General features: G+C 44.2%; 1 protein-coding gene across 1 annotated transcript in view; it reads left to right on the top strand.

Moving 5' to 3' along the window:
- LOC126520635 (monocarboxylate transporter 13-like) overlaps nt 1–10,320 on the top strand; it is a 131,919-nt gene that overhangs the window by 36,227 nt on the left and 85,372 nt on the right. The gene's annotated exons all lie outside the window — the stretch shown is intronic.

The following is a 10,320-nucleotide window of genomic DNA, read 5'->3' as shown; positions in this document are numbered from 1 at the left end:
AAGTCCAAACTATATGGTGGCAGATGTTCAGACACTTATATTACATTAGATTCTAATTTTTCGAAGAACTATCAGACATTGGTTGGGAGATTATCGGCCTTAGTGAGATTAGAAGATCCGGTGAGGCTTACACATTGCTGAATAACAGCCATGTCCTCTGCTATAGATGTCTCCCGGATAAGAAGCAATATGGGGTAGGATTCCTAATCCATAAAGACATAGCGGGCAACATTGACGAATTCTACAGCATCAACGAGAGGGCAGCAGTAGTCGTAATCCAACTCAATAAAAGGTAAAGATCAAAGATAGTACAAACCTACGCTCCAACGTCGAGTCATGACGATGAGGAAGTAGATCAGTTTTCTGAAGATGTTGAATTAGCGATGAGTATAGTGCAAACGCGGTGTACACTAGTAAGGGGGGACTTCAATGCAAAAGTGGGAAAAAAGCAGACGAGTGAACAGGCAATTGGCAACTACGGTGTCGATTCTATAAACGCTAGAGGTGAGATGATGGTAGAATTTGCAGAAAGGAATGAGCTGAGAATAATGAACACTTTTTTTCAGCAAACGTAGCAACAGAAAATTGGCCAATTGATTTCATACTTTCTGTCGATCCCAGTATAGTGCAGGACGTTCAAGTAATAGCTAGAGTAAAATGTAGTGATCATAGGTTAGTGAGGGCCAGGATCCACCTCAATTTAAACAGAGAAAGAGTAAAATTGGTCAAGAAAGAACAGGTCAACTTAGAGGCAGTAAGGGTACAAGCAGACAAACTTAGGCTGGTACTTTCAAGCAAATATGCAGCCTTCGAACAGAGAGATGATGATGATCACATAGAGGTAATGAATGAAACCGAAACAAGGCTGGCTTCAGAGGGGAGTACGGTAGCGCGATTCAAAGACGGGACGAAAGAAGACACAAAGTGACACACACAGCGCTAACTTCCAACACTGTTTATTATCGAAAACCGGGTCGTACTTATACACTCAGACAACATGAGTCACAGCCACGTGAACAGATTTACAATCAGAGCGATACATATTGTGATGTGTTAAGCCATGCGCAACAATTTCAGCTCTTTTTCAGAGAGAGCCAATGATGGTTTGCTCATACATGACTCCCCTAGGGCATCAATCTGCTCGGCTTCTATTATGAGTCTAGTGAGTTCGCACTTATTTGTACCGGTAGTGATTGTTAATTCGAAGAGAGGGGAGCACTTATGTTGCTTACAATGAAGGGAGAGAAACCCATCTGATAAAGGTTTGTAGACTTTATTTTTGTGTTCGCGCAGTCTATCATTAATGCATCTGCCCTACTGTCCGACGTAACACTTCCCACACGATAAGGGTATACGATATATAATTGAAGTCTTACATTCTCTAAACTTCTTCCTGTGTTTAACTTGGCAGCTAGGGGCACTTTCTTTCTTTTCTGGTCTTGTTTTCCTGCACGGGCTGTTTAGGTTGTTGGGTGCTGAAAAAACCACATCAGTGTTACCTCGGCGGGCAATTTTCTTTAGGTTGTGCGACAACCGGTGGATATAAGGTATCACTGTTGGTCTTTTTTTTCTCTCGTTTACTATTTCCTTCCGCTCGTTCAGCAGTTCCTGATTGCTGCACTTGCCTAAGTATTCCCTCTGCAACTGATGCCAGATGCACCGTCGACCAAAGCAACCCCCGGCGCCGGAAATCATTCTGGATTTTGTCTAGAAGGTCTTTTTCACGCTCATAAAGACATTTCACCACTAACAGGCTGGATTTTGCGTCAACGCCCATTCACCGGGAGTATTATAACGCAAACAGCCCCATCCGAGCACAAAGTTTTAAGGGCATTTGGATGGCGAATGGGCTAGCCGCGGAATCGCACGGAGGCTGCGGAATTTGCGGAGCGCATGGATGTCAATTCCGAAACTTTATGGGTATGAAGATCTCATAAACTTTTGATGTGAAAGGTGCATTAACTTTCCAAAGTTGTGCATTAGATACTGAATTGCGGAAGTTTGTGGGTTTAATTTTCTTATAAACATTTGACGCCAAAGGTGCATTGACTTTTCTAAAGTCGTACATCGGAACATACAACGAGACAAGCCAACTCAACACACTATTAGACAAGCTGACAAAGCACGCATCGTGGTCTGATATGACGAAGCTTTGTGGTGGTTCATTTATGCCATCATTTCACAGAAAAAAATATCAACATTCTTTTCACCTGCGCCAAAGCATCCGTGTCAAGACACTAAAGCCAGCCAGAATAACTTTCTTTTTTTTTCTTCTTTGACTTTTATTCGCGAGGACGCATTGAGCCTCTTCAATTTTTTTTTATTCTCGCTACCCTACCCGCGGGGTGCCAGAGCCAGCCACGCATGCGTTTTTCTCGTGTTGCCCCGACCACCGCGCGGCGCACTTCGTCGCGCGTTTGGTTTTCTCTGGCCAAGTGGATTTCGGCCTAGCAGAGTTTTGGACGCCTTCTCGCCAGCAGACCAGAAAAAGAAGCAATGGTCGCTCACCGCCATCACCGTAAGGACTCGACGGATTTGCAGCGCGTTCGCTTGAGCGCTACCTCTCCGGAAAGTCTTGTCTCGCCTGTGTAGAATACCAAGCACTACGCGTATGGCTCTCGGTGGACCAAGCTTCTCCCATTTTCTTCGATATTCATTCAGTGGCCACATTAAGTGCCCAAAGTAGGCATTACATTGTGGCCAACTTACTCTCCTATGCATTTTTTTTTTCATTTCGGTACCCCCGCCCCACAAAAGGAAAACAAAAAGAAAGCATTCTTGCGGCTCAGCGACTTGTCGCATAGTGAAAGTTCGATTTTGTTACTTCTTGTTTTGGGGAAAGTAATCGGCCACGGGACGCTTCATTTGCCGGATACTCTTATTGTATTATTGTGATAGCAATTATATGGGCACTCCAGGTGAATTCCTGCTGTCGCTGTGGCTCTCGTGTTTCGCATGAAGTCCAAGGGCGATAACATCGTGACCACGCGCCGCATGCTGTATGTGCGAGTCAAAGCGTAGGGGGGTGGGGGGTGGAATGGGTGAGCCGGCAATGGTGGCTCAGTATCGAGTGCGCAAAGGAGGAGAGCAGGGAGCAAGCGCGCCGCCTTCTGTCGCGCGCGATACATCGGGGGGAGTCAATGGAATGGGGCGGGATCTAGAATTCTGTGAATCTGTGATTTCCCAACATGTTTATTTGCCTTTTTTGACCCATTATACACAGTGACTTTTTCTTAGATAAGTAGATTTCTTGGAGACTTATACGTATATTTAGATATCTTAATAATAATATATGGGGTTTTACGTGCCAAAACCACTTTCTGATTATGAGGCACGCCGTAGTGGGGGACTCCGGAAATTTTGACCACCTGGGGTTCTTTAACGTGCACCTAAATCTAAGTACACGGGTGTTTTCGCATTTCGCCCCCATCGAAATGCGGCCGCCGTGGCCGGGATTCGATCCCGCGACCTCGTGCTCAGCAGCCTAACACCATAGCCACTGAGCTATTTAGATATCTTGTTGCGAGGTTTTGTGTATACGTGCAGTGAACTTTGTTTCCAGTGACAATTTTTATTCTTTCTCAAGCAAATTTATATTCTATTGTATCTTCGCATTTCTGGTGAACGAGGGCGACTCGAGGGAAATTCAGCCTACCCATCCCGCGCAATAATGGTTCGGTTCATTATCTGCGAGGCATGCGCCTAGCACACAGGCATCTCTCATTTACATAAGTGACAGGCAGGTGTGAGGGTAAATGTTCTTTAATGCTCTCATAAATTGGGTTGAACATGGTTGCGTGACGTAATGGACGTTTCAGAAGTTGAGCAGAGTGGTGCCCTGAAGTTTTTGGCAGCTGAAGGTGTTTCCCAAAAAGAAATTAGTCGCCGTATGGCTGCCGTGTACGTTGAACATTGCCTTCCATTGGCCACAGTGAAGCGTTGGAGTAAACGGTTGAAAGAAGGACGTGAAAGTCTCAATGTCTATCCAAGACCGGGCCAAAGCCATTTTGCAATCACCCCCAACAACATTGCACAGGTTGATGAGCTGATGAGACAAGAACGGAGAATAAGCATCGATGAACTGGCAGAGCGTGTGAACATCATTCACGGTTCGGTTCACGCCATAGTTCATGAACATCTCGGTTATCGGCTCTTGTGCGCGCAATGGATGCCCAAGAATTTGAACCACCGCCGTAACAGGGAGTGGTTCTGCGCTGCCTTGACTCATCTGATCCGGTATCACAATGAGGGTGACGACTTCTTGTCTGAAATTGTGATCGGGGACGAACCATGGTGCCACTACTACGAGCCTGAATCACGAAGGCAAAGCTTACAGTGGAAACATTCGAAACTACCACCCACAAAGAAAGCAAAGACCGTCATTTCCGGCAGAAAGGTGTTGTTGACTTTTTTTTTCGATCGTCTGGGGCCATGACTGATAGAATTTGCTAAACCCGGAGAAACTATCAATCGTTTCCGATATTGTGAAACGCTGGATCGACTGCATGCCGCAATCAAGAAAAAACGACGTGGGAAATTGATGGTGTCATCTTGTTCCGCGACCTCGATATGGTGTTGGGCGGCTGAGCACGAAATCACCGGATCGAATCCCGGCCGCGGCGGCCGCATTTCGATGGGCGCGAAATGCGAGAACGCCCGTGTACTCAGATTTAGGTGCACGTTAAAGAACCCCAGTTGGTCGAGATTTCTGGGGTCCTCCACTACGGCGTGCTTCATAATCAGAAAGTGGTTTCGGTACGTAAAACCCCATAATTTAATTTTTAATTGTTCCACGACAATGCCCGTCTCCACGTCGCTGATGTGGTTAATACAAAACTGGCAAAGTTAAAGTGGGAAACGCTGCAACATCCGCCATACAGCTCCGACTTGGCGCCTTGCTACTTCTACATTCTGGGGCAACTGAAAAAACAGCTGAAGGGAACCAGATTCGTGTCGGACGATGACTTAAAAGAGTCAGTTGCAGACGTTTTGAAGCAGCAACCCAAGGAGTTCTTTCAGACGGGAGTCACGCGACTCGTTGGTCAATGGGAAAAATGTCTAATTGTTCATGGTGACTACTTTTAAGTAAAGTACCCCGTTTTTTATGTGTTCACTTTGGCTCTCTTTCATTTGACTGGCTCTCGTATATTTTGCAGAACTCCTGCTTTTTGTAAGTGCTCTCTTTGCGACTATAATTTCGGTGCAATTACTCACGATTACAATTACTCAGCTGCTCCTGCGTAGCATATTAAAACAAATGACAGCTTCATCGATATTTTTCACTGGCCATTGCCTATGTACAAAAATGTAAACAAGGTTCTTGACTGACAAAGTTTCATTAACATAATTATCCTCGACTTGTTCATTTCATGGCTTTTACATTTTTCATATCAATGTAATACACTGCTTTGCTGATTTCAAACTGATATAGTTCTAAAGCTCGTGAGATGTTTTCTTTACTTAATAAATGGTCAAAAGTATTGATATCAGTTACTTTGGGCACAATTTTGGCAGATAAGAGTATATTTTTCGGAAAAGATACATATTTTGCTTGTTTTGACAGTGCGTAGCGTTCAAGAATTCGTTTGCAGCATCTTTGGCAATGGCAATGCAGTTATCATTCATATATTTGATCCCTCGACAAATTGTTTAAGAGGAAGCTTTAGCTCGGGCCCAACTCCGATGCGACCTGTTCAAATACATGCAAACGCAAAAACGCTGTTGTGAGATAACCCCTAAGTCGCTTTTAATGAAATTTGTTTCATCTGAGAGCGAAAGTTGAATTCTAGTATCTGTTGGGAGCGGAATTTCGATTTAGGGCCTGAATTTTCTTTAAAATATATTGAAAAATTCGAAAGTGCGAAAAAAATACAAGCACGACGTTTACAAGCTAATAGCACTGCATCAAGAAAAGATATCGCTGTTCTGTAAACGGCACCTATTATAAGAGTCAACGCGGACGCATTTGGTATGTCAATTTGTATTTTACGGGAATTGGTTACGTGGTGTATAAAGGTTCTTAAAAAGCCGTATTTCTATAATACAATATTTTTCCAGATTCATATCAATTTTGTCCGCTGTAGATGTACTATTATATGCGATTCACAGAACTGTGATATTATTTTTCATTGTTGAGTTAGAGTTTCGAACTCGATAGTTTCGTGTTATGGAAATTTGCAATTTTTGCCAATTTTAATAAACAATGGACAGCCTAAATGAAAAATTCGAAACCTGAAGTCAGTAGGATTTATATTTTTCTTTTAAATTCGATAAACCTCATCAAATTTGGTGCAATGGTTGTCGAGAAAAACGAATTCACCTTCTACATTGTATTTAGTTAGGAGCGCCCGAGCTGCTAAAGCTTCCTCTTAAGGAGGAGGCCAAGCTGCAACATGAGCCCCCCCCCCCCCCCCCCTCCTGAACAAAGTTTCTGGCTACGCCACTGATTGGTGATGATGATAGTTTTTTGCCCAACGGAGCGAGGTATGTAAGAAGACGACGACGAACGCACGAGCAGTGGCACGAGCGCGTTCGCGCGGTTCTGCCGAGGGGCACCAACAAAGAAGACGACGATGCACGAGCCATTGCTGATGATGATAATTTCTGCTCGCAAACGGCGCGAAATCCCGGATCTGAGCCATATATACAGCTTCGCTGTAAAACGGAGTCGGCGATGAGCTTACAAGGGAGCAGACCGGGCAGGACGACACGGTGATCATAACTGCTGGTGGAGCCCTGTGCAGTACCTCGGCTTAGAGCCGATTGGTCATCTGTGGCGGAGAACATCAAAAAGACGCAGTTTCGCCCGAAAGGCGAAGCATCTATTGCGGTAGCAAATCGGCCGACAGCCATACGAAGTAAGGATAGTATTTTTTCGGCCGTATCAACTTGTGAACATTCGCGTGGTAACTGAATTAATGAGCATGGTGTCAGCGCGTGCATTAAACATGAACACATCACACTCGATGACTGCGGACACTCGCTGCGAAAACGCTGGCGTGAGGAAACGCAGCCACAGCAGCGAGTGAAGCCACATTCGTAGTCTGTCGCTTCAATGCAAGCCGAGCGCCAAGGACATACAACGCACACAAAGCTACGTGGAGCCGACGTCTAGACTCTGCCACCCAACGCAAATCACTCTCAAGATGCACCGTGCGACCGCGCGTAGCCGCGTTCAATTACAGTGAGAGAGAACCACTCGCCCCTCCCCCCAGCAAATCGCGCGCGAGAGAGAAGACGGCGTGCTTCCTCTTCGCATTAGTCCTTTTTTCCTGGGCGAGAGTGAACCACGATCGCCGGCTGCCCTCGCACGTTTTCACTCGCGCATACAGCGTAGAGCACGCGGCGATGGCATTGCCCTTGGACTTTATACGGAACCTCACGGCGACGGCGACGCCGACGGTCACGACAACTGCAGAAATCTGCTTGGAACGTCAATTTAATTGCTATCGCAATAAAACGCGACCGTTAAGAGCGGCGTCTTAGTTTTTCTCCCATTACACCACAAACGTATGCACCGGCAAGCGCCATAATTCCCTTATAAATTCCCGCCGGGGAAATCAGCGCGTTGAGACGCTTGCTGCACTTCGATTCGGCCGCCTCTACAGGCTGAATCGCTGTAGTTAGTAATTATTGTGTTTTCGCAGAGTATTCTTAAAAACACTTAAAAAAGTATTGATCGTTCTGAAATTTATGGCAATGAAGGCAGGTAAAGTGTAATAAATGAAGTCGCAATAACTTTTGAAGCCACAAGAAGGAAGATATGAAAAATCCATGTACTTCCCATCATTCCCATGGCGACTGAACGATCACAGCGCCAAAGTTCCCTCTTGTCATGGAGGAAAGCAACAAAATAGAAGAGGCCTTGACGTCACGTTTTTGGAGCTAGAAGTGCAGCAATGTTGGTGTACCATCTTCCTTTGCGCCTGCAAATTAAAATTAAATTTAAGATTGAAAGATGCGTTAACAGGAGCTTTACACGCTCAGGAAGGCATGTACAGGGATATTAAAGAAATGAGCTTATGTTAAAGTCCAAAACAATCATTAAAAAAGCTCAATTTGTTGTGCAATCCACTAAGGGTGGATCGTATTGTCCCTGGTGGAATTCTGATTGTGAGCGAAATGTTAAACGTAGAATAGATGCGTTGAAAAAAACTTGTATACAACCAATGTCATCTTAATTGGACTGATTATACGTATGTAGCTACTATATTTGAACGAATAGTATTAAAAGCTAAGGATGATTATGATTCCAAGCACTACACATACCTTTCGAAGTCCAGCAATAAAAAAAGCCCTGTTTAAATTTCTTTGATCTCGTAAAGTTATACCGGTGCCCGTGAATGTCGACGCTGTCGTTCTATCAACAAAAGAATTATCAGAATAACTTGAGAAAATTGCTCAAGGACTTACGTGACGTTTGAAGCATAAATTGCCGATAGGACTAAGGAAATCTACCTTGGGAGACAACTTTGTAATAGTAATAGCGACAGAGCTTGAGGGCATTATTAGTTCGTTAGCGGCGTCAGCCCCAGGTCAAGATGGAATTACAACGGGAATGCTGACAGTTTTGTTTGATTATGCGCCTCAGGACTTGCTAAATATAATAAATTTATCTCTAAAATATTCATGGGTTCCAAGAGAGTGGAGCGTAGCTAAAATTATTCCACTATCGAAGGAAAAATCAGCGGGACATGACTTAGACCATATAAGACCAATTTCTGTTACATCCAATGTCATCAAATTAATAGAAAAAGTTGTTCACGGCCGCATAACAAATTTCATGCTCGATGATACCCTTCTCAGTCCTTGGCAGATTGGATTTCGTCCTGGCCACTCCATATGCTGCCCCGATGTACATTTAAAGAGCCGCATTAAACTTGCTCGCCACAAACGAGAGTACGCAGCTTTGATGACGCTAGATGTATCCAAATCATACGACTCTGTAGAACACTGTATTCTATTCGGGAAGCTTCAGTCTACGAATTTCCCAAAATATATAACCACTTGGATCAATGAATTTATAAGGGATAGAGAGTTCTATTGTTACCAACACGGTGTTTCGACGTCTAAACAAAAACAGACAAGATGTGTACCACAGGGCTCCCTTCTTTTCCCTAGATTATTTGACATTTTGCTAAGCACAATTCCCCGGAAGTAGATGTTTATGTTTATGCGCACGATGTCGCATTTTTTACATCCGCAAATAAGACACATTCACAACAACAATCGTTGCAGAATTACTTAGGAATGCTGGAGACATGGCTAGAGGGGTGATGTATGTCGTTAAATATTAGCAAAAGTGCGGTATTAGTATTCCCATTAACTGCACAGGTGCATATATCTTTACCACACCGAAAGGAAATCATTCCTCAAATTGACGAAGTCAGCTACTTTGCTGACAAGCTATACGAAGGCAAGCTCACCTGGCGCAGTCACATTGAACATATTAAAACAAAGGCAGAGCGAGCCGGAGCTATGTTCCGCCGGCTCAGCAACCGTCGCTCTGGACTACGCAGGGATACCTTACTGATGGTATATAAAATGCATGTTCGGCCCGTATTAGAATTCGGTTTCGCAATATTTTCCGGTGACCTCGCCTACAAAATTCAACCTCTCATACTTTTAGAAACAGAAGCGCTACGATCATGCCTCGGGCGACCTAGATTTGTTGCCAACGCTGTTTTATACCAGGAAGCTCATATACCCACCCTAGATTGCAGATTCCGCATGCTTACGGCTCAGACATTTTTAAAAACATGACTTTTTAAAAAGACATACGAAATATGCATTTATCACTGAACCATCTGAGTTTTTTCAAGTATCGTGGGCGAGATTCCACAGTCCTCAGATAATATTTGTGCAAGCACAGTTACAAAAATTGGATGTGTCCATACATCAAGTTTGCCATTCAAATGAAGCCTTAACAGACCGCAAAATTGATGTCGAGGACATATTGCCAAATCATGCTAAACTATTACCAAGGCGAGATTTAATTAACATCTTACACGGCCACCTACAGCAGCTAACCACTGACCGCTGACCACTAAGCACTAACCACTGAGTGGAGATCCTTTCTGAATCTCGTCAATGGTCTTACTCCCTTCGCCTTGCCGATTTTTTTTTAGCATGAGCAAGCCGCTTACATCTGCTTCGTTGTCCTGGCTTTTTTCTTTCTTTCTTTCTTTATTAGAACATAAAACATGCAGTCAAATATTTTCTCAGCCCGCCAAAGCAATGATGCTTTTGAGCGGGACTGGGCAGTGCTCTGGCCCAAATCGCAGTCTTGTGCTCTAAGGACAATGGAAACAATAGGAAGAG

This window comes from Dermacentor andersoni, chromosome 3, assembly GCF_023375885.2.
Source record: "Dermacentor andersoni chromosome 3, qqDerAnde1_hic_scaffold, whole genome shotgun sequence".
Classification (NCBI taxonomy): Eukaryota; Metazoa; Arthropoda; class Arachnida; order Ixodida; family Ixodidae; genus Dermacentor; species Dermacentor andersoni.
The sequence above is the reverse complement of the archived record's forward strand: the minus strand, read 5'-3'. Positions and strand labels throughout refer to the sequence as shown.